This window comes from Ambystoma mexicanum, chromosome 10 (genome assembly GCF_040938575.1).
Source record: "Ambystoma mexicanum isolate Mex_15411 chromosome 10, UKY_AmexF1_1, whole genome shotgun sequence".
NCBI lineage: Eukaryota > Metazoa > Chordata > Amphibia > Caudata > Ambystomatidae > Ambystoma > Ambystoma mexicanum.
Genome location: NC_090932.1, coordinates 1,243,213,119 through 1,243,237,508, shown reverse-complemented (window position 1 = coordinate 1,243,237,508; position 24,390 = coordinate 1,243,213,119). Strand labels below are relative to the sequence as shown.

Here is a 24,390-nt window from a genome sequence, read left to right as displayed (position 1 = left end):
TTGGTAAGATTCAGGTAAGTCTATTGTGGTTTTCCCCTTAGGGGCCGGGGTACGGCGATGAAGCAGAGTTGACCGTGCCGACCCGAGATGAGGTGAGACCCCCGTGGTAAATCAGGTAAGTCCTTGGGGGTAGCTTGTATAGCCTTAGAGAGTCCCCTTGCTCACCTTGCTGTCTTTGTCTCCTTAGGTGTCGGAGGGCGGCCGCGAGATGGAGAGAGCGTGATGGAATGCTGAAGTACCGCCAAGCAGGTGAGTTCAGCGCTGCGCCGTAGGAATGCGAAGCGATGCTTCAAAGACTTCTGTCTTTCAGCTCCGTGGCGAAATGGATCAGGATTCAGGTAAGGATTAAAGTTAAAACTCCTGTTCTAACCTTTATCCTTCTTTTCTTCTTGTTTCCGGAGTCCCAGGACTGAAGCGGGCGTGGCTGAAGACTGGAGCTCCTGAAAGCACGGTGAATGTTACGCTGCAGCAAGCAGAATAACGTGAAGCACGTGTGGCTATCCGGGCGTGGTTTAAATAGCCTTGGAAGATGATCCAGGTAAGTAATCTTCCACAGCCCCACCCAAGTAACAAAATAGTCCCTTCAGTAAAATAGTCCCTTCTAAGCCTCATTTGGCTTGAGTCTTCATGCAGCATGGTCTGCCTCAGGTGAGTATGCAGCATGGTCTGCTTCAGGTAAGTTATCAATAATGAGCCTGGCGCCAAGGCGCCAGGACTGCACCCAAACAGCCCCTAACTGGGGCTTTTGGGCATGCTCCAAGTGGCATGATGCCTGCTTCCGGGGCTGCTGGGCCTGGTCTGGTCTTCCGGGGGCAGGCATCATGACAGCACTCCCCCTCAAGGCCCCTCCTAAAGTCGTTCTCCCCCTTGACCGTGGTTTGTCTGGAAATTCCCGATGGAACCTCTTCACTAAACGAGGTGCATGCACGTGGTCACTAGGTTCCCAAGACCTTTCCTGCGGACCATAACCTTTCCAGTCAATTAGGTAAAAGAGTTTTGATCTCACTCTTTTTGAGCCCAAAATATTCTTGACTTTGAACTGGGGCTCCCCGTCTATGAGGATAGGTTCAGGTGGAGTGGTTAGCCTAGTTCCTGGTTGCACTGGCTTCAAAAGAGACACGTGGAAGACGGGATGGATTCGCATATGAGCAGGTAGATCCAACTTGACGGCCACTGGGTTAATAATTGCCTTGACAGAAAAAGTTCCAAATACCTGGGGTTAAAGGTCCGAGTCCCCTTGAGTGGTAAGTGCTTAGTGGCTAACCATACTTGGTCCCCTATTTGGTATTCAGGAGCTTCACTTCTGTGCTGATCCGCATCCTTTTTGTATTTTTCCTTAGCCTTTTGCAAATGGATGGTTGCTTCTTTAAAGGCTTGTGTAATAACAGCGTGGAGATGGTCCACTGCGGGCATCTCTAAATGCTGGGGTGAGTCCAAATCCGAGGTTCGAGGATGGTGCCCATAAATGGTAAAAAAAGGACTTTGTCCAGTTCCTGAGTGTACGGAATTATTGTACGCATACTCTGCGATCCACATAATGTCTTTCCAATTCCCCTCAGACTGATTTAGCATACAACGGAGGTACTGTTCAAGAGTCTGGTTGGTCCTCTCCGTTTGACTGTCGGTCTGAGGGTGGTGACTGGTCGAAAGCCTAACATCAATTTGTGCCAGTTGGCAGCATTTCCTCCAAAAATGTGAAATGAATTGACTGCCCCGATCTGAAATTAACACTGAAGGAAAGCCATGCAGGCGGACAACATTTTCAAGGAATTCCTTGGTCAGGATTGAAGCTGAAGGTATCCCTTTTAAAGGAATGAAGTGGGCCATTTTAGAAAAAAGATCTACAATAACTAGAATGGTATTGTAACCTTGGTACGGGGGTAAATCCGTGATAAAGTCTAATGACAAGGTATGCCAAGGGGTAGGTGGTATGTCTAATGGTTGCAATAATCCAGCAGGTTTTTTCTTTTGCCCTTTATTTTGTGCGCAAATGCCACAAGACATGACAAATGACTTGACATCCTTTCGCCAGGTGGGCCACCAAAATTGCTTCCTAATTTTAGCTTCGGTTTTTGCAATACCCGGATGCCCTTCTATTAAGGTGTCATGGTAATGGGAAATGACAAGTTCCTGTAGTTCTTTTTGCGGTAAAAATAGCCGGCCTTGGTAATAAGGTAAATCATCGATGACAGAGTACTGTGGACCTTTCTTTGCCCAGTCCTGTAGGGCATCGGAATCAAAGAGTTGGTGGATCTTGTTTTGAATGTCCTCCAGTGTCTGTATGGATGTCAGGCCAAGGATTCTCTGTTCCGGAATTATGGGTACGGGTTCTAAAGTTATTTCTGCTTCTCCCATTCCAATCCGGGACAAGGCGTCTGCTTTACCATTCTTACAACCTGGTCGATAGGTTATTACAAAATCAAACTCGGCAAAGAACAATGCCCAACGGAGATGGCGCGAAGATTGGGCTTTGGCTGTCTTTAGGTATTGTAAGTTGCGGTGATCGGTGATGACCGTGATGGTATGTCTGGCACCCAGTAGATAGTGCCGCCAAGCCTTGAAGGCGGACTTGATGGCCAGCAGCTCCTTGTCGGTTATGGCATAGTTTAATTCGGGGGCTGAAAATTTTCTTGACCAAAACGCCACTGGGTGAAGCTGGTTAGTTTCGGGGTCCTTTTGGGAAAGGACTGCTCCCATGGCTGAACTGGATGCATCTGTTTCCACTATGTAGGGAAGCTCGGGGCGCGGGTGTCTTAATATGGGAGCAGATGTGAATTTAGCTTTTAACTCTTGGAAGGCGTTCTCGGCTTCCTCTGTCCACACAAAGCGTTTGTTTTTTCGCAATAGCGTTGTAATGGGATGTACAATGTGCGAGAAGTCCGGGATAAACCTACGGTAGAAATTGGCAAAGCCAAGCATGCTTTGAACTCCTTTGATTGAACTTGGCGAAGGCCAATTAAGAATGGCATCCACTTTTCGTGTATCCATCCGGATTCCTCTCGGGGTCAGAATAAATACAAGGAATTCCACTTCCGTAGTGTGGAAGATGCACATTTCCAGTTTAGCATATAATTTATGCTGGCGTAACTTCTCTAGGACTGCTCGGACGTGTTTTACATGCTCAGATTCTGATAAAGAATATACTAAGATGTCGTCGATGTAAACGACCACACAAACGCCGATAAGCTCTCGGAGGACATCGTTCATGAAGAACTGGAAGGCTGCTGGTGCATTGCATAGTCAGAAGGGCATCACCTGGTACTCAAATAGTCCGTACTTGGTGCGAAAAGCAGTCTTCCATCGTCATCCTCTTTGACACGTACCAGATGATATGCCCCCCGAAGATCTAGTTTCGTGTATATACAAGCGTCCTTCACCTGGTCTAGTAGTTCTGGGATCAAAGGCAGTGGGTATCGATTCTTGATGGTTATCCGATTCAGTGCGCGGTAGTCTATACATGTTCTAAGGTCGCCTTCCTTTTACGGTACGAAGAACAAAGCTGAAGATGCAGGGGACTTGGACGGGCAAATGAAGCCATTAGCAAGGTACTGGTCTAGGTACTGGCGCAAATGGAGATTTTCGGGTTCCGTAAGGGCATAGATTCTGCTGCAAGGTGGTTGTGCTCCAGGTACAAGATCTATTCTATTTGACAATCATACGATCTGTGAGGTGGTAAGGTGTTTGCCTGTTCCTTTTGGAAGACATCCTGAAAGTCTTGGTATTCAACAGGTAATTGTATGGCTACTGGAATTACTGGGGCCAGGACTGAGTTTTGAGTTTTCCTTGGGTAGCAGGTGTGAGCACATTCTGGGAAGGTTAGTCTCTTCTCTCGCCAACCAATACAGGGATTATGTTTTTCCAACCAAGGTATCCCCAGTATCAGCTGAAACTGTGGGGCTTTGATTAAGTCAAACGCCATAGCCTCTCGATGCCCATCTTGACTCAGCAATGTCATCTCTGCAGTGGAATGAGTTACGGGGTCCAGAGGCGATTTCAGTTCCATCTACAGTGGTGACAACATCGGCTGTGGTCTTGCGGGTGAGAGATAGATTCATCCTGGTAGCCAATTCCCAGTCCAAGTAATTTCCTATGGCTCCACTGTCTACGTACGCCTTTACCGCGTGCATGCGTGATGGCTGCTCTGGATCTACAAGGACCATGGGTATGGTGAAATGCGAGGTCAGAGTGTCCTTCTTTAAGCTCGGCAAGCGGACGCTTGCCGGGCGTGGTCGTCTCCCGAGTCAGATTTCACATGGTTTTCGTCTGCTGCTCCTATAACTTTATTTGGTGGTTTTACAGGGCAGTTCCGAAGAAAATGACCAGTAGTTCTGCAATATAAACATAATTGCCGTTGCCGTCTTCTATCTCTTTCTTTCTGGGTTAAGGGTCCTTTAAACCCCCCGATTTGCATAGGTTCTGAGACATCTACTCCCTTGGAGCTTATGTGGATTTTAACCAACACCCTGTTCTCAAACTTGGTTCGGTCAGCCTTCCTGGTTTGAAGTCTGTGATCAAGCTGGACCACTAGATCTATATATTCAGCACAGTCTTGAGGCGGGTTCACGATTTGGGCCAAAACATCTTTGAGTTCTCCCCGAAGTCCTCGATGGAATAATGTGATTTGCTTGGCTTCAGGCCATTCGGTTTCCACTACTAATCTATTGAAAGTTGCAATGTAAGATAAAAGATCCTGGTTACCTTGACGTAGGGATAAAGGTTCGTTGTCCAAAGCCTGTCCTCGGGAGTGTCGGGCGAATAGTCTTTCCATGCTTGTTCGAAAAAAAAACCTGGAAATCTCGAAGAATCTGGTCATCCTGGTTAACTAGTGGAATGGACCAATCCGCCGCACTGCCGCTGAGATATGACAGTACAAAGGCTACCTTGGCCTGATCGTTTGGGAAAGCTCCAGGTCTACATAAAAAGTGCAAGCGGCATTGATTCATGAATGTTGCAAACCCTTTTGGGTCTCCGGCAAAGCGTTCAGGCGGAGCCAAAGGAACGGCTCCAGGTAAATTTATCTGCACCGGGTTACTCGATGGTACAGGAGCTGGACTTGCCCCAAGTCCTGGTAGAGGTGTTTGTCCAGCCTGGCTCTGTAATAGTTGTCTGGCCAACTCATCAGTTTGTTCTTTTGACACTATCAGTTCCCTCCTGAGAGCATTGGTTTCTTGGCGGGCGGAATGCACTTCGGCCCTTAATTCCCCTAATAATTGGGCCAACTGATCAGTTTCCGAGGTCTCCATGACGCCCAGGTGGGTATTTGTGGGTAGGCTTTGCGTTCTGTTACGCTCACCTGGTTCCCACGGGGGCGTCGACTGGAACTGGGCCGCTGTTGTTTCCACCAGCGTGACATGTAGCGCCGAGATGACTGACTGGACTGGCCCACTCAGCCTAGTTTGTCTGGCTCGCAGGAATATTCTTCTGCAAAGGAGAAGAGGAATTAACCACCCGTGGAATTGAGTGTCAACCCACCTTCCCCACTCCCGTTGTCTTCCTACAGATCACTCTTGATGTCCCCTCCTTAGTCTCACCTGATGGTTTGGAAGGATGAGCTCTCCATCCTGCGTCGACCGCAGGGGCGCGTTGATGACCAGTTACTTCACTGGCGTAGAGGAATTGGTGAGTTCCAGTATTGACTCTAAAGTCCAATTGTTCATAAGAGTTCAAATGTCTGATCTTCACTCTGTCCGATTCCTTGCAGGTTGCCGATTAATCCACTCGAAGATTTCCAAATGGCAATTGGTAAGATTCAGGTAAGTCTATTGTGGTTTTCCCCTTAGGGGCCGGGGTATGGCGATGAAGCAGAGTTGACTGTGCCGACCCGAGATGAGGTGAGACCCCCGTGGTAAATCAGGTAAGTCCTTGGGGGTAGCTTATATAGCTTTAGAGAGTCCCCTTGCTCACCTTGCTGTCTTTGTCTCCTTAGGTGTCGGAGGGCGGCCGCGAGATGGAGAGAGCGTGATGGAATGCTGAAGTACCGCCAAGCAGGTGAGTTCAGCGCGGCAGCGTAGGAATGCGAAGCGATGCTTCAAAGACTTCTGTCTTTCAGCTCCGTGGCGAAATGGATCAGGATTCAGGTAAGGATTAAAGTTAAAACTCCTGTTCTAACCTTTATCCTTCTTTTCTTCTTGTTTCAGGAGTCCCAGGACTGAAGCGGGCGTGGCTGAAGACTGGAGCTGCTGAAAACACGGTGAGCGTTACGCTGCAGCAAGCAGAATAACGCGAAGCACGTGTGGCTGTCCGGGCGTGGTTTAAATAGCCTTGGAAGAAGATCCAGGTAAGTAATCTTCCACAGCCCCACCCAAGTAACAAAATAGTCCCTTCAGTAAAATAGTCCCTCCTAAGCCTCATTTGGCTTGAGTCTTCATGCAGCATGGTCTGCCTCAGGTGAGTATGCAGCATGGTCTGCTTCAGGTAAGTTATCAATAATGAGCCTGGGGCCCATGTCGCCAGGACTGACTTTATCTTTATGAGCCTGGTGACATAGGCGCCAGGACTGCACCCAAACAGCCCCTAACTGGGGCTTTTGGGCATGCTCCAAGTGGCATGATGCCTGCTTGGCCTGGTCTGGTCTTCCGGGGGCAGGCATCATGACAGTATGTCCGGTCTGGGAGTTTTTCCCAGCGTTCTTCCCGTAGCTGAAGGCCAAACATTAACAGGATAGGATCTTGTGGGTAAATCCCCTCTCCCTCCTCCCTAAGCCACCTCGGACCAGAAGGCTTGAACCTTCCTTCCTGCCTGACCACCACATATGCCAGTAGTCGGCTTTTTCCCCACATCCATGCCAGTACACCGGGTCAACGTCCGGGAACATCCTAGAGAGGGTGGTTGAGTCATACTGCCACCTATGGAGAAGTTTGACAGCATGTGTCTTGTATTGGCATGAGATCGATGTCTTAAAAGCCCTACTGCAGATACGTTCCCAGAGCCTATCCCCCACCCGACAGCCCAGGTCCCTTTCCCCATTTCCTTCTGAGGCTTTTGGTTGTGCCTTCTCGGGAGATCATGGGGGCTCCGTAAAGGAGGGAGATGAGACCTTTCATTTCTACGTGGGAGTCTAGAATCTTTTCGACCGGGGTGAGCTTTCTTTGTATACAGGGTTTTAGTTTTGGTTTCATTAGGACACCCTTGAGTCGTAGGTATAGGAGCGGGGAGAGGCTACTGATCCCCAGGTCCGCCTCAAGCTCCTGAATGGTTATGAAGGTGTCCTCCCTCACCAGCTGACCGACTCTGGCTAGTCCCGCCTCAAACCAGGACTGGTAGTGTTCGTGGCCTGGGATTTCCTCCAGGACCGGTGTGGATCAGATGTGGCTCAGTGGCAAGGGCCCAGGGATGTCATTTAGGGGTCACCAGAGGTCGCAATTGCGACCTCTGAGGTCTCCCTTGCAACCTCTAGAAAAAAAAAAGTTTTATTTTTTAATTTTTTAAATGCAAGCTCATGGGCTGTGGCCAGCACCATGTGGCTCTATTTACTTCTGGAGTGGCTTGCTTTCTTGTTAAGGCCCCTTAAAAATAGAAGAAAAATAAGAAAAGGAGTGCCACAAGTCAAACTTTCAGCACTGACCCTAAATAATAAAGACTAGGAATACTAAATAATCTGTCTTTCTGGAATTCTATAGGATAATTGCTAGACTCATTAAAGGTTTACTTCAGGCACCCTTCAGGGGCTGAGTCACTGATTTAGTCTGTCCTTAAACGCCTCAACTCAGCCTTTCATCCTTCTGAGGTCGATAAATGAGTACCAACACAGGTTGGGTGATATTGGGTGTATATTTTTTCTATATAAAGCGCTTAACCGCTATATAATAACACATCATTATCATTTGGTCATGGACGTCTGCTTGCATTCACAGTAATTTGGTTATATGGGCCTATACACACTGATCTTAACGATACATATGGTGATCCATTCTTGTATGAAATGTACGTAACCATATTTTTTGTAGTGTACAATGCCATGTGATAGCACTTCCTGTTTTGTCAACGGGTGACAGGTTGTGTTCCATCGCTTCGCGATATCACTTTGGGGGTGGGGTCAAATTACATCACTTCCTGTGATGTCACCAGGGGTCAATGGTCATGTGATGTCACTTCCGCTACCCCTGGCATTTTGGTGAAATGACATCGCTGAGGGGGCCAGGTGGTTACCTTCTCTCTCGTTCCTTTTCCTGCCAGTGCTTTCCACATTGTTCCGAGTATGGGGTGGTCCCTGATTCTTTTTGGCAACTTCTTCAGTGGGACCCATAGCCATTCGCCCACCGTTACTGGGTGCAGGTAGAAGTTTTCAAGATAGACCCATTGTTTTTTGGGGTCCTCCCTAAGGTGTGGGGCCAGGGCCCTAAACTGGGCAGCTCTAGGATATGATATATGATATGATATATGATATGATATGGTATGGTATTTGTAACGCGCCTATACACAGGTGTTTCAAGGCGCGACGAGGCAGGGAGGGGAGGAACAAGGGGAGACAGACAACGATCCTACTAGGCCAGGTGTCATTCAGATCGCGCAAGCGCAGGGGTGGGGGAGGGGGAAAAGTGCAAGGGGAAGGGGAGGGGGGAAGTGCAGTACAAGGTAAGTGGCGTAAAGTAATAAATAGGGCCAGCTGGTGGCAAGTGCAAGGTAAGTGCAGAACAAGTGCTGGGGAAGGGGGGGGCTGTAGGGATACAGAGACAGTCCCGCAGTGCAGAGCGGTTCCAGGGCTTCAGTGCAAGTGGAGAGTGGCTGGGCCCAGGGCCGAGGCCATTTAGAGAGGTCCAGTTGCAGGATCAGTGCAGTTTCAGTGAAGACTATTAGCTGTTCAGCAGGGGAGAGGGAGAGAGAAAGCAGAAGCAAAGAGGAAGGTTTTGAGGTGCTTCCGGAACCGGAGATGGTTCTCCTCGAGTTTCAGGGAGGCAGGAAGGCTGTTCCAGAGGGAGGCCCCTGCCGCGGAGAGAGATCTAACCCCAGCTCGTTGCTTCGAGAAGCAGCTGACCCTGAGGGAGTTGGAGGCGGATGAGCGAAGGGCTCGGGAAGGAAGATATTTGGGAAGAGAGAGTTGAAGGTATTTAGGACCCAGGCCCCAGAAGGCCTTGTGGACAATGCAGAGGGTTTTGAACTTTATCCTCGCAGCCACTGGGAGCCAGTGTAGAGATTTCAGTCCTGGAGAGATACGATCCCTGGGCTTGAGGCCAAGGACAAGTCTCGCAGTTCTGTTCTGGATGAGTTGCAGAGGGCGGAGAGTGGAGGCAGGAAGATTAAGATAGAGGCTGTTACAGTAATCCAGCCTCGAGAGAACCAGGGCTCGGGAGACAGTGAGCTTCTGGGGGAAGGAGAGGAAGGGAAGAATACCTCTGAGGAGGTGCAGTTGGTAGTGTGACCTCTTGGCGACGTCAGAAATATGAGGAGAGAAGGAGAGTGTGGAGTCGAAGATGACCCCAAGGTTTTTTGCCTTGCAGGTAGGAGCAGGGAGGGGGCCAAGGGAGGCAGGCCAGAGAGCTGCAGGGAAGGAGGGAGTGGGAGTACCGATGAGTAGAATCTCGGTCTTACTGGCATTAAGGCAGAGGTCATTGGCGGCACACCATTCTTGGATAGCAGACAGACAGTCAGAGATGAGGGAAGGAGAGGGGGAGGACTACTCCCCCTCTTTCCTTGGGGAGAGTGAGAGTCTCATATCCTATTCTAGGTCTCTGGCCTTGCCAAATGAATTTGGTTATTCGTTTTTGGCTTCACTGAGGTAGGATTCAGGGGCCTCCAGCAGGAGCATCTGGAAAACGTATAACACCCTGGGGAGGAGATTCATTTTTACAGCATTTATTCTTCCCATCCATGAGATCTGCCCCTTTGCCCAAACCTCCATGTCCCTGAAGAGTTTATCAAACAGAGGGGGGTAGTTCGCCTGACTCAGGTCTTCATTCGGTCTTACTATATTGATCGCCAGGTATTTTATGCCCTTGGTACAGACTTGGAGGCCCAATGGGGTCAGTTCGGCAAGGTTCCTTTCTGCATCTGGAGCAAAGGGAAATATCATGGACTTGCTTACGTTTACCCTGAAGCCTGAGAAGCGACCAAACTGCTCGATGACCTTCAATGCGGCCGGGACAGATCTGGCGGGTTCCCTCAAATGCAGCAGAATGTCGTCTGCATAGAAGCCTAGCTTGAAGGTGCGGTCTCCTATGTCTATACCCTGCACTGTCCGGGAGCTTCTAAGGTATTCTGCCAGGATCTCCATGGTCATGGCAAACAGGAGTGGGGAGAGGGGGCAGCCTTGTCTCGTCCCTCTCTGAAGGGCGAATATGCGTGACCATTTATCGTGATTCTAGCCGAGGGGGCCGCGTATAAGGCCATGATGGCTTGTCTAATCCCTATCCCAGAGCCCAGCTTTTCAAGTACCCCCTGCAGGAACCCCCAGTCTACCCGGTCAAAGGCCTTTTTTGGCATCGATAGACACCAGAACAGGGTTATTCCCCTTTGGTGCCGCCTCCCTCATGACGTGCAGGGTCTTTTGAAGGGTGTCTGCCCCCTGCCTCCCCTGTATAAAGCCCACCTGGTCCGAGTGGATTAACCCCCGCATCTAATCTTGTAGCAATGATCCTGGTGAATAGTTTTGCATCCACATTCAGGAGAGAGATCGGCCTGTAGGATCGACAGTCCGTTGGGTCCTTCCCCTCCTTTGGGATCACGGTAATCAAGGCCTTGCCAAATGAAGGTGGAGCCCTCCCTGTGGCCATGATATTCGAGAATAGACTTGCCAGGAATCCTGCTAGGTGGCCCGCGAAGGCCTTATAAAAGCCTGCCGTGTACCCATTTTCTGCTGGGGCCCTTCCCAACTTCAGGCCTGACATTGCCTTGAGTACCTCCTCCTCTGTTATCAAGGCTTTCAGGGCAGCCACTTCTGGGCTTCGAAGGGTGGGGAGGGTAACCCCACTGAGGTATGCATCGAGTGTTTCCTTCTCTGCTCCCCTGTCCCTTCCATACAGGGTTTCGTAGAAGCCTGCAAAACTTTCAGCTATGCCTTCGGGTCTGAATTTTCCCCCTCATTCCCGCTCACAATTTTAGTCACCCATCTCTCAGCCCGTTGACCTCAGAGTTTGGCTGCTAGCATAGTGTCCGCCTTATCGCCTTTTTCATAGTATCTTTGGCGTAAGTGTTGGAGACCTGCCGCAATTCTGCCCATTTCTAGTTCCCTCAGGTCTTGCCTCTTCCCTCGTGCCGTCTCCAGATCCCTCTCCCTTTCCACCTCCCCCTTCCCCTCAGACCTTTCTAGTACGAGAATCTCAGACCTTAACCTATGAGCCACGAGCATCCTCTCCCTCTTTTTGGAAGCTCCTTCACTAATCAGCTTACCCCTCCAGGTTGCCTTCGCCGCTTCCCATACTATCCCTCGATCAACTTCACCAGTATCATTTAGCTCAAAGTACTCTTTGATTTCCGCTATCATTTCCACTTTAAAGACCGCATCCCAAAGGAGGAAGTCGTTACATTTCCATAGGCAATTCCTGGGTTTTAAGCCCAATATGCTAATGTCGGACCAGACCAGATCACGGTCTGACCAGCTGAGTGGACGGATCTCCGAGGCCTCTAGTCTGCTCACGTACTGGTGGCCCATATAGAGATAGTCTATTCTAGTCCTCGTACCATGGGCTGCTGAGAAGGTGTACCCCCTCTCCGTTGGATGGAGCTCCTTCCACACGTCCACCAGACCCTTCTCCCACATTAAGTCCCGAAGCCCCCCGCCAGGTCGTTCCCCCCCCCCCCCCACTGCCTGGTGGGTTAGCCCTACCACTATGGTCCAACTCCCGATCCGCCCACATGTTGAAGTCACCCCCCAGGAGGAGGAGCCCTTCCACTCTGGTCAATACCTCTGTGAGGACTTCTTGGATGAATCCCATCTGTCCCACGTTGGGGCAGTATATGACTGCAAGCGTGATTCTGGAGTTATGTAGGTTCCCTGATACTACCATGGCTCTCCCGTCTTCCCTTCCCCATTGGGCTACCTCGGTCAGCTTATGATGCCTGTGCAGCATGATTCCAACACCCCCCCCTCTTAACGTGGCCGGATGGCCAGAATGTCTGACCCACATGGGATCCCGTTATCGCCCTCTCCTCCCCTCTGATTGTTCTGGTTTCTTTTACAAAACGAATATCTGCTCTCGCATTTTTCATTTCCCTCCCCAGAAGGGAGCGCTTTGTCGGGGAGTTGAGCCCCTTGAGGTTGAGGGAGCCTATTCTAAGGGACTCCGCCCGGCCCTTCCTCTCATTGTGCATCATTGGTTCTTCACCTTGCACTCATCTTTTCCCTGGTCCTGTGGGAGTTGCCCTGTTCCCCTTTGGTGCCGGATTTGGTCTGGGCCAGAGGGCCTCTAACACCCCTACCCTCACTCACCCCCTCCCTTCCCCATGTGGGACACCTACCAACAGGCAAGCCAGAAGGATGAGTGAGTGTCCATACCCCGCCGGTCTATCAATGAACTCCAAGTCCCCGGCCGGGATTGTCAAGTTGGTGTCTCTGCATTCCCTGAGTGTAAGACCTTGTTCACCTAGTCCTCCCCAAACTCCGACGTGGGGGTGTTTGGTTTCCTGAATTTTCTTCTGCCTTTTGTCTTCTTTGTGGACCAGGGCCCCTGTCGTTGTCTCCGGGGTTCGGGCCCTGCTTGTGTACCTTCTTTGTTCCCTCCCTCTGGAGTGTCGCTTTTGAGCACCTGGAGGACTTGTGTGGCTTCTTTGCCGCTATTCACCCTGTAGTCTACACTAGATCGCTCGAAGGAGAGGGCAAACGGGAACGACCATCTGTACCTTATGTCCTGGCTGGTGAGCCACTGGGTGAGCAGACGACAATCCCTTCTGCGGGTGAGCGTGAGTGTGGAGAGGTCTTGATAGATCCTAATTGTATCCCCTTCAAAGATGAAGCTCTCAAGCCTTTTTGCTTTCTCCAGGACCTCCAAGCGCACCACTATGGACCTTGGGCCCCCTCCGCTTCCTCCCCCACCTCGATGTGTCATTTCAAGTTGTACCTCCTTGCCCCCTTCTAGAGCGAAGAGTTGGTTGATCAGGCCCTGGACCTTCCTTCCCACATCTGCCGCCGTCTCCCCTCTTTGTTGAGTGACCCGCGTGTCCTCCTTTGGTCGTTGGCCCCAAGCTGTGGAGCGCAGGCGAAGGGCAGGGGAGGCGATCCCCCGAAGCTGCTCCGAAGGGGGGAGGGGGCAACTTTTGCTGCAGTGCAGGAAGTCTCTGGGGTCCCCCGCACCCGGTAGATCAGGTTGCTGGCGTCCTTGTGGGTCTCCCGCAGGGGCCACCCAAGTCCGGGCGCCAGGCAGAGGGAGCCCCCGCTCTGCTTGAGTGGGCAGCTCCTATGGGAGTTGTTGGGGTTAGCTGTCCCTCGTCTGCTCCTGTGTCTCTTTTGTGTCCGGGGGGGGGGCTTGGATGGTCCTCGCCCCGCTGCCGGCCCCTGCAGGTCCCCGTCGGGGCTGTGCTCGGCGCAATGTGCCACTCGTCCGTGGTTGCGGGGGTGTCGCAACTCACGCAGGGCCTCCGGGAGTATCTTGTGGGTGTGGGGGAGGTCCCCAACACCACGGGTCCCACTCCAGACACCGGGGGGGGGGCGATTGCTCAGCCTGGTGCGGCGCACACGGGGTCCTGGGCGCGGGGAGTCCGCTGACCTCGGTGTTCCTCCGGGGGCTTGCCCCTGGCTTCTCCACCCGTGGTTGGGCTGAGCTGATCCCTCGCTACGCGGCCCCGATATGGCCGCGCACCCAAAGTGAAGGTCATCTCGAGTTTCGGTATCAAAACCCCAGCCGGGGATCTAAAAGGCGCATTAGGCCCTGTGAGGCAGGAGGAGCGTGAGCCTCACACGACTTGCATGCTCCGTGCCCCCTGGAGGTCGCCGGCCAATATACCTTTGATAATCAAATGTAACCAAGTGCACAATTTCTGGAAAGATTCACATGACCAAATCAAGCTAAGATGGTTTTAAGAAGGAGATTAGTGCCACCTTTGAAGAGTAGTCTCACACCCCAGTAAGACACTTTGACAATTCTGAATTGCAAATGTAAAACTCAGTCAAATAAAATAATTATCTGAAAACAGTAGGTGAGTCAAAGACAAACATTTCTTTTGTTGTTACATAGAAAAAGTAAAAGGAACATTCTGTGCTGGTAATCATTCCTTCCAATTTAATTTTTCTTCATTCAGGCAACAGATCTTTGAGGCTGTCTAACCAACAGCAGACTCACTGGCCTCAGGTCGATCACAGCATATGTCAAAGAACTCCCCAGAGCGTAAGCTCTTTGAATATATGTTTTCTCTCATTGAAAGTCAGACTTCAGGTTATCGAACAGCCAATGGAAAAGTAATGTGGAACATTGCACACTTATTTTAAATGACCAATTGCCTTGTTTTTGAAGTAGAGGTATTTGTGTTTTAATAGATGAAACATTTTGAGAAGGTGATCCAGGGTGATCACAATTTCGAGTTGGCAACACAACACGCATTGATCCTACGACACACCATTATGTGCAGCCTCAAAAACTGTCTAAAATATTTGTTTACCATGACCTTTCAATGTTATTTTTAAAAGAAATCAATTTTAAATGTTTGATATGAGTTGTTTCACTGCATACACATATTGAAGCCACCCCTGGGATATCAGAACTCCCTATATAATTATCTTAAAGGGGTTCATTATTCTATCCAGGGCCTCTTACCCCCACCGTGGGGATTATGTGGGCCCCCCTCTAAGCCACACATTTTAGAGACCACTTTGTTAGAGACACAGCTTTAGCAGTGGTTGAACTCTACGACCGTTTGAGAACAATACAGACTTGCTGCTGTGTACAGCCATGCTTTATGAGCACTCCCGGAGCTTTGAAAAAGCCAGTAGAAGGACTGCATTGGCAAACGAAGCTTGTGAAAATTGTCAATAACCAATAGAAATAATTACTCAATTTCTGCACCAAGTGAGGATGAAAGGCTGAGGCAAGATTGTTGTTAACCCAAACAGCGACCTGATGATCAAACATCCATACAGGGTTTAACTAGCGGATACAGTGGTAAAACAGTGCAGAAAGTGGTGAAACGTCTTGATAGGGTATATTTCTCTTTAGTTATGGGGGGACAATGTTAAAAGCCCAAGCACAATGCTATTAGAAATATCAAATTCATGCATATGTCCCCAGATCAGCTTAACCATTGGGAACTACATACTTTGTATGTGTTTTATCTTTAGGTGCGACTTTAAAAGAGCAGAGTGGTTGAATAATAAGACACTAATGAAATAAATTTTAAATTGTTTAATAGCCAGGTTTCCAAGGATAATTGCCACTTTCACATTCACTCATTTTAAATAAATGTCTAAATGATATGCTTTGGAAAAATATTGTTACATTTTACATGCTCTTCAGATATCTTCTATAATCCAAAATACCACAATGTCCAGAAGAACCTAGGAATTCTTCACCGTTGGACTGCATGACGTATTTCGGTTTCATGTCTGCGATGAATCCACTAAGTATATACCCTGAATGCTACAAGACAGTACCATCTTTTGATTAGATATACGTTGTCCATTTGATTAAAGAGATATACAATATATGAATCTTGTAGATAAAGTATTAGCTATGAGGCATTTTAATTATCCATGGCACACATACATTCCTAGAGCACCAATATAGCCTGATTGCAAATTGCAAGTTGAGACATACATCTGGGGCACAGGACAATTAAAGTTCTAGTCCAACATACTAATTTGGGTCTGCGGTTTTGGCCAAAGGGTGCCATTTTGATGTGTTAATTCACTGTGCAGCCACAAAATGTGACCTTTTCATGTAAACAAATATTCATATAAATCCTGATGATAGGAAAACTATTTTTATCCAAGCAACCCATATTACAGGTGAGGATGGATTGATGACTGAAAAGATTTCAAGTACCACATGTGTACAAGGATATGGGTTATTAATTTGAAACATAGTCCCATGGAACATAATACAGCTGGTTTGGCTGGTGAAATTATTGAAATGCTCATAAAATATATTTATTAAATTAACACTATACTCATTCAGTGGTGGGGATCCACGGTGCCCTTTAATTCATGTATGAATGTCATCAGTGAATGAAGTAATACGTTACTTACCTGTAACTACTGTTCTCCAGCATTGGTATCTTTCATGGATTCATATGCCTTGGAATATTCCGTCATAAGGCTGAGAATCCTCAGTAACATTAAAGAAGTTTAGCTGTAAACTTTTAAACTGCTTGTCACTTTAGTGCTGTATTAGAGTCATTTTGTTTTCATACTACCCACAGCGAATTAGACATCTCTCTTTGTTATGTGGCCATCTTCAGATTTGACAGCGCAGGTAATGTGACAGTAAGAACCAAGAAGAGCTGGAGAGGCTTAGAAGGGCTGCATGTGATTCCATGAAAGATACAAAGCTAGAGAACAGGAGTACAGGTAACATATTCCTTCTCCAGCACTGGATCTTTCATGGATTCATATGCTCTTGAATAAGATTATACGGCAGTACAAATTTTGATGATTTTACAGATAGCATTACGTATTTGTTTGGGGCGTGTGGAGGGGGGAATTGCGTAGACCTTCGCATGGGATTAGGGGGGGGTGGCCGCTAACGAAGAATCCTCCTGGGGCGGTGCAATGCTGGAGGATCCCATGTGAGGGAGAAACCCTCTTAAAAGCAGTGACGCTAAACTGGGGTATGGGCCCTTTAAGAACCCAGATCACTGATTGCTCCCTGTTGTAAAAACGTCCAGTATCATTCCTTAGCCGATAATCGGACATGTAATAATGTTTTGGCTGATCATGTCTTTTTCCTTTATGTTAACAACCACTTATATAGGAAAGGTAAAGAATTAACAAGAGAACTTTTACAAACCAATCGTCAAGACCAGAATGATACTCCGTGGCAGAGGTATCTATATAAACTGAACAGAAAGAGAAGACAGATGAAAGAGAAGATGAGTGGAAGTCGTAGGAGTGTAAACGTAGATATATCTTGCATTATAATGTTGGCTTAAGCACATACACATTGAACCGCGCCATTGCGGTTTCCGAAAATGCCATCTTCGCTGTCTTTTCTCTCATTTTCGAATTTTCATTCTGAACGCGGTGGAAGCTCGCGAAGTCACTGCGTCGGAAGTTTGCCTAAAACCTGCCCCCACACAAGAATGCTAAAAATCACTGAGCATGCTGAACTCTGCAACAGAGAACCTTGAAGCACTGGCACAAATGTAGCTAATCTGTAAATTAGGTGCCATTCTGTCTTCCTTGACTGTCTTGTTTTCCGCAGCGTATTGGGAACGTGTAATCCAGACTATTAAAGCAAAGCATGATTCACTGCATATTCTGTTTCTAAAATGAACTACTGAGTAGACATGCAGACTGACCTTTTAGCTCAGCACAAACAAAGATAAAGTAGCGCAATGAATGTTACCTTGTACTGAAGAACATGATCTCATCCTACATCCTTTCTGCTTTGCTTCCCAGACAGTAGAAAATCTGCAGGGTGACATGGAGTATTCGACCAGATGTTGCCATGGTGAAATTGACCAAGTTCATGGGTCTTTAGGTCACAAGCAATTATCACGTGGTGAGCTAGCCCAAATTCGTCATGATATTGTAATACTGTATAAAACACCACTGTGCCCACCTGTTTTTGGCTCACTTTTCCTATGCTTATATGCCGTGCATTTGTAAAAGTCGGTCTGTACGCGAGCGGGGAATAAACTGTTGCTTATACCTTTGTCCCTCGTGACTGGTGTCTTCATTGCTTTACAGTAGCCTCCTATTATTTGACTAACAGAATGGTACCCGGAACGTGGGCGCTTACGACCAGGACCCATCGCTTGGCGAGGACGGAGTGGATGTACTGAGATCGGAGTATCGGGGGCCGCTGCACATCTTAAGACGCGACTTCTCAGCAGACTGAGGCTTGCGATCTCTGGATGTCACGCTTCACCTAGAGGTCCTAGCAGCAAGAGACTCACAGCAGAGGGGCTTTTTGGGAAGACGGCCAGCCACAACAATGTTTGAAATGAATTGATGGGAGATATCTCTTTGGAATCAGGTGAGTTTTTCAAACTGACGGTGCTCTGCCTGATGATGTTTTGATTTGAACGCGTTCAAATATAGGTCTGGTACAACTGCTTTTTTAGACATGCCAGGCTTAAATAAATTGTCATTCTGTTGGGCAAGGCTTTGTTGTAGAGGAAGACAATTGAATTATTTGCAACATAGCGCCACTGCCAGGTTCGCCGGCATATGATATGTTCATTAAATACGGTATAGGAGCTGTAGTGTTTAATACTATTCGGCATTGTCAAACCAGACATGAACCGGAACTTCAGTGGCCAAAATTGGGGAGTTTTGAGATAGCGAGAATTGGGCATTTAGAAACTGTACTATTGCAAAAGAAGGCAGGACCTTCTTTATTTTTTTTTTTGCCATTGCAAAAGAAGGCATTTGACGTTGTTAGGGATTGGAGGAAAAAAGCAATGCAACGTCTTAGAAGCAGAGAGAAACATGCACGCAAACACATTACACAAGCTGGCAAAGCCTTAGCATATGACCAGCAAAAAGAGGAAGAGGTCACAAGGAAAATGGATAGGGTTTTCCAATTAGAGATGCAGAAAATATATCCATCACAAGATTTGCATGCATTGGTTGAATTAATAATTAAATGAGAGGAGAACGTCTCATACCGCACCACCTCCATACGTATCACTGCAACCAGCATTGCCTACACCAGTTACACATTCTGATAGTTTTCCTTTGCCTCCCAGTCCACACGATTTACTATTACTTTCATTACCGACCACCTCTATGACTCCACTGTTGACACATGACAATCCTGTTGACGATCCAAGAATTGTAACGCATAGCACAAGATCGTCTGCATGAAAGAAGGAATTACGGACTTGGGCAAAGAAGTATATAGAAGGGGGTGACGAGGCAGCAACTTTGCATTCTTTCTCAGACAATGGGGGTATTCCCGAACAAAAGATTTTGACAGAACAGATGGGTTTATACTTGGCAGAGGTTTGGGGTAATTTAACTGATTCAACAGTACCACAAGAATTGCAGGATTTGAATTTTTTTGTCTCGTACTAGAGATACTTCACTGAAAGTGCGCAACCATGTGTCGAAACTAATTTTCTATAAACGTTAATTAGACGGTCTGCATCAAATAGCATTAGACAAAGGCACACAATCAGCATTGTATGTGCAGAAGAAATGTTTGCCATTCTCAAAAATAGTCAATGAACAAACGCACATATGTACAAGAAACGCTCTTACATGGATTTCAGACGCTTCCATTACACCCATTGAAGTACATGACACATTCAATCAATATTCTCTATCTATGCAGAGGTGGGTATTGCAAGTTATGGTAGAGTATTTAAAGATGAATGTTTGAAAAATTTGTGCTGTCCTGCTGGCATTATGCTAATTTATAATCATGAGTTTCCTGCTGACATATCACTAACTTCATTATCACTCGATTTGGCTTTGCTCCTTAATAAACGTTTGAACATTCCCACAATGCTATTGCCTATGAGAGAGGTTCCTCCAACTCTTGTCCCAAAGGTAGAAATACCTGCTGTAGGGGGAGCACCTGCCACGACTATTCCAGCTCATTGCATTTCCCTTTTCACGACAGGAAGTAAACACCCTTAAGCAATCAATTCCAGATATTCGATAGAATCCTACAGGATTTTACTAAGAAATAGTTTTGAATTAGTCAGTTTTCACTTTAGGCGATATTGATCTACTGTTCCCTGTAATTTTGCTGACACTTTCATGAAAGCAAATTAGGACCATAGACGGCCAAGCTACAATGGGTTTCCCTGGAATTAGCTGATAAATCAAGGCAAGCTGGAGAAAAACCACTGCAGAGCATATTAATGCATATTAATGTTACCGAACCACATAGTGACTAAACTCAAAACTTTAGTGCCTGAGAAGAGAATTATTTGGGATAAACTCACTGCATGTATGCAGGGGAAAAAACGGAGGGGGCAACTGAGTTCTTTAATAGGTTTGAACAAGTGTTTTGACACTTTAGTGGCCAAGACTTGAGTACAGAGCCAGGGAAGATATTTGTTGACAAATTTGTGCGAAGATTACTGCCGGACATTCAGTCGCAGATCACTGCTTCTGAAAGTGCATGGCAGGTGAAATATCAGTCAGATGTTTTGCATATGGCTCAATACTATGAAAATAGGGTGAATAATAAAGAGAAAATAGAGAAGAAAAAAGAAGATTTTAAAACTAGGGTACTTCTGCGACAGATTGCTAGAGGGGCACGATGGGAATAATGGAAATGCACAATCAAGAAACCAGTTCATGCCACAAACAGGGCCAGTACATGTAAACCAATGTGCCTATTGTAGGCAAGAAAGTCACTGGAGGGCACAGTGTCCGACCCTCCAGCAAAGGGCAGCGAATGGGATGCTTGGTAGAAGATCGAGAGTATGCAATGGCATGCCCGGTCTGAATAGAAATCAGTTTGCTCAGAATCAACAGAACCAGCCATAGGATAATAATGCAAATATCCAGGGAGGTTAGAACCAGAATACTGGTACTACAAATGCTTCTGACACCAATTTGCATTCCTATTTTACTGAAGAATTCACATCTGATGATGTTTTGTTTTGCTAGGACAGCCCGAGGCAGAGTCTGGAACCTAGTCCTATTCCCGTAGATCAGAAAGGACCCTACATTGAAATTAAAGTCAGGAATAGAGAGCATGTTTTTCTAGTAGACACAGGGGCACAGAGGTTTTCCATTGACTATATGCAGGTTACAGATATCCCACTGTCAGGGCAGAATAAGATTTCTGTAGGGTTCTCTGGTACTCCATTAGTGAGTCCAGTTTCTCGACCGGTGCCGATAGCCTTGGGTCCATTCACTGACTCATGTCCATTTCTGTTGACTACAAATTGTGGCGACAATCTTCTGGGATTAAATTTGTTGAAAAAATTCAATGCAGTAATTTACTGTTCGCCAGATGAAGTACATTTGACCATTTCACCCGAGCTGAATTCCACTTCACAATTTATGACTTCGCCTTTACCGAGTGAACTACAAGTGCCTATGCATTTATGGGCAGTAAACGACGATATAGGGATACTGAATGTTGAACCTCTATGAATAGTATTAAAATGTGGTGTTACATTGCCACATATTCCACAGTATAAAGTATCTGTAGAAGGTGAACTGGCGCTTAAAAGTATTGTTTCATATTTAATGCATCGAGGCATTATTGAAGAAATTTCTGGTAGTACATGTAATAATCCGGTTCTGCCAGTATATAAGAAAAGTGATAAAGCCTTACACTACCATTTTGTTATTGATTTGTGCGCTATTAACAAGGTGGTAGCACCACAATTTCCCATTGTGCCTGACATCACCACCATTTTAACTAAGATTCCTGCTATGGCTACAAATTTTTCCGTAATAGATTTGAAGAATACATGCAGGCAAGGACACCTCGTTTTTGCTGAAATTGGACCTGGAGTGATTCCCAGTACCTCGAGTCACTCAGGACTCTTACTGCCTGCAGCTTCGTTTCCAGGAGGGGGCAGAGCTTGGCGAAATATCACGTGACCAGAACAGCCTTTAAAACCCACCTGCAATCACCCTCGCGGCGTTGAGCCCGGCAGGAGTAGAGGGCGACGGCTGTTGTGCGGCTGTTTGGCGCTGACGGTGTGACTACTGACCGGGAGACTGTGGAGGGGTAACCTCTTTGATCCCGGTCTTCGATCCACCATCACTCCAAGCGGAGCGTAGCGGAGTGTACCGAGCGATTCCTGTGTTCCCTGGTGGTCCGTGGGGATCGAGGGGATCGTGGAGTACGGCGAACTGTTTTACAGAAACTCCGGTAAAAATATCAGTGAGCAAACGGGCAATCTTCTATCTACTTTCAAGCCTCCACTCACCTGCCTCACAGGTGAAGCTTCGGGTAAGAGCGCACACGAGCTGATTGAAAATAGTGCGAGCGAGCGAGCGAACTAAAATGCAGACTGGAGCCACTGCGAATACCCGTGCCCAAGCTCAGGCTCAGGCCAAGCGCGATATAGAAACTGCAAATATTTGAAGCCTACAGGCTTTTTAAGGAAGGAACGCGCATGGAGAAGTGAGACACGCTGTCCCGGCAACTCTGCTTGACTCACCCTTTCCCCGCCAAGCGATGATGGCACATGCGGGCATACGAACTGGTCGAAAGGTGAAACGGACCGGAGCGGTCACAAATAGAACCCTGCACGCTGACAGCAAAGTGAGCGATGACAGCGACAGCATAGAATTGAGTGAGAACGAGAGTGAGTGTGTGATGGCGGATTGTGAGGATGTCAGATCAAGTACGGCAACGAGTCAGAGGGAGAGAGTGAATGATGTAAATGGGTCAGCCCCTAATGAACATCTAAAAAGTATGAGCACTCAGTCACTACAAGTGGACGAACAAATGGTGAAGAAGAGAAATCATATGGAGCCCCTGAGGGCTGTGTGCGCTGTAAGCACAGGAAAAGATATATGTCTGGTAATGATATATCATATACAGGAGGAGAGCCCCTGTCCCGGCTCAACCTCCCCTTTCCAACTCGATCAGAGGCAATGTTTGCCTTCCGATACATTCAGCGAGAACAGGGCGCTCAAGCTGAGCACTGCCGTCTTTCCTACCCCGTCATCCCCCAAAAAGCAAGATAATACAAGCCCAAGCCCAAAGCAGAAAAACCACCTGGGACTAGAAGAAACAAATTGTCAAGGAAGTCCTATTGAAGAACATACATCGCCAGAGATGACTCATTTAATTAATAAGGCAAAGCGTGGGAAGGAGCTGTGCAATAAGGATTTGTCACCTTCTCAAAGTGCTTCATTTGTGGAAAAGACAACAAAAGCTGGATCTTCACTAAAACTCTTGGCGTGGCTAAGAGTGGCAGCAATGCATAAACCTGAAAATAAAACGCCTGAACGAATGACCACAAACTTGCCATCACCTAATTTGAAGCAGAATGTGGATTCAAACCAGCTAGTAATGAAGGAGAATGCAATCTCTGTTAGGCCATCGAAAGTTCTAAGTGAGGACTGGATGAATCCCGAGGTTTGGAATGAAAGGAGTGCTGCACACAATGTACAAAATGTGTCTAAATTATCAACTAGAAGGGACTCCTTAGAGATTGCGGACCAACTACTGAAAAATCTTGCAGAGATGAACTGCAAAATAATACAACCACGAAAATCCTCCCAAACATATGAGAATGGGAGAATTCGGCCACAAGCAGAGCGAAGATTGCTCAGTGACACGAACATCGGTGAAGTCTTGAGACTTGTGGCCGATACTCCACCCTTTGAGACAAGAAATGATGAAATCATTGTCTCACAAAAGAGGAACAGAAGAAATATAAGCTCTGACATTGAAACAGAAGGCACGAACAAGCGCTCAAAGGAGGGAGTGCCACGAAAGCCTCCACACCACCCAAAAGAGTGAGTGAAGATAAAAACTGCTCTCCATGCTCGGAGTCTGAGAGCGATGAGAAAACTGAGCAAAGACAAAACGAGAGTCAGTTGGACGGGGATTCTATAACGGCTAACGAGCAAATAAACTCCGAGATCAGCCCCACCTTGCTGGATTCAGTTGCTACAAAATTAAGCCCGATCCTGATGTCATCAACAACGATAGCTGTGGCCCCCCTGATGAAATTATACGAAAATCTAAATGAGAATTGTCGCGATCAAACCACGCTAATTGCACTACTCAACTCGAAAATGATAAAGCTAGAGGCAGACTTAACAGACATGACAGCACAGGTGGTGATGTCAAGAAGAGGCAACAAAATCTCTTTAACAGCCCTGAAAGATTCGTTAAAAAATTCAGCTGAAGACAAAAGACTTTTAGCAGATGTCACAAGACAAGCATTGACGCTGCTACAAAATGAACGTGAATACAAGAATACCTCAGTCCCTACAAATCAGCCTTCTAGCATCTATCCAAGAGCAGAAATAACTAAAGATCGGATGCTCGTTGACAATAGCATGAGTGCACCAGGTGTTAAACAACAAGAGAAAACATCAAAAAACAACAAGACTATTGCAGCTACGGAGAAGAGCTGACAATTAGCACTGCAGAAATTGATACCTCTGAGAAAGGTCTCAAGGAAAATGGTATCCCTATAGATACGGATACGCATCTAGTTGCCACTTGTATGACGTTTCCAACAAATGTAGACCCACAAGAAATAGTCCGTACTGAAACGGAGAAAGAAAAAAGGGATAATTCTCTGACAATTGATCTGACCCAGTCCGATAAGTGCATTGAGGACAATTCAGTGAGTGTGGAGACCGACCCCAAAGTTGCGTCTACAAAAAAGAATGAAGCAGAGTGGTTTGACATTTTTGAA

General features: G+C 47.2%; 1 long non-coding RNA gene across 5 annotated transcripts in view; it reads left to right on the top strand.

Moving 5' to 3' along the window:
- Positions 1–24,390, top strand: part of LOC138492197 (uncharacterized) — a 145,063-nt gene that overhangs the window by 29,632 nt on the left and 91,041 nt on the right. For all 5 annotated transcript variants that reach the window (XR_011276160.1, XR_011276159.1, XR_011276161.1 and 2 more), the window contains exons 2-3: positions 17,480–17,582; positions 17,771–18,059. This is a non-coding gene — a long non-coding RNA (uncharacterized lncRNA). The remainder of the gene's footprint in view (positions 1–17,479; positions 17,583–17,770; positions 18,060–24,390) is intronic.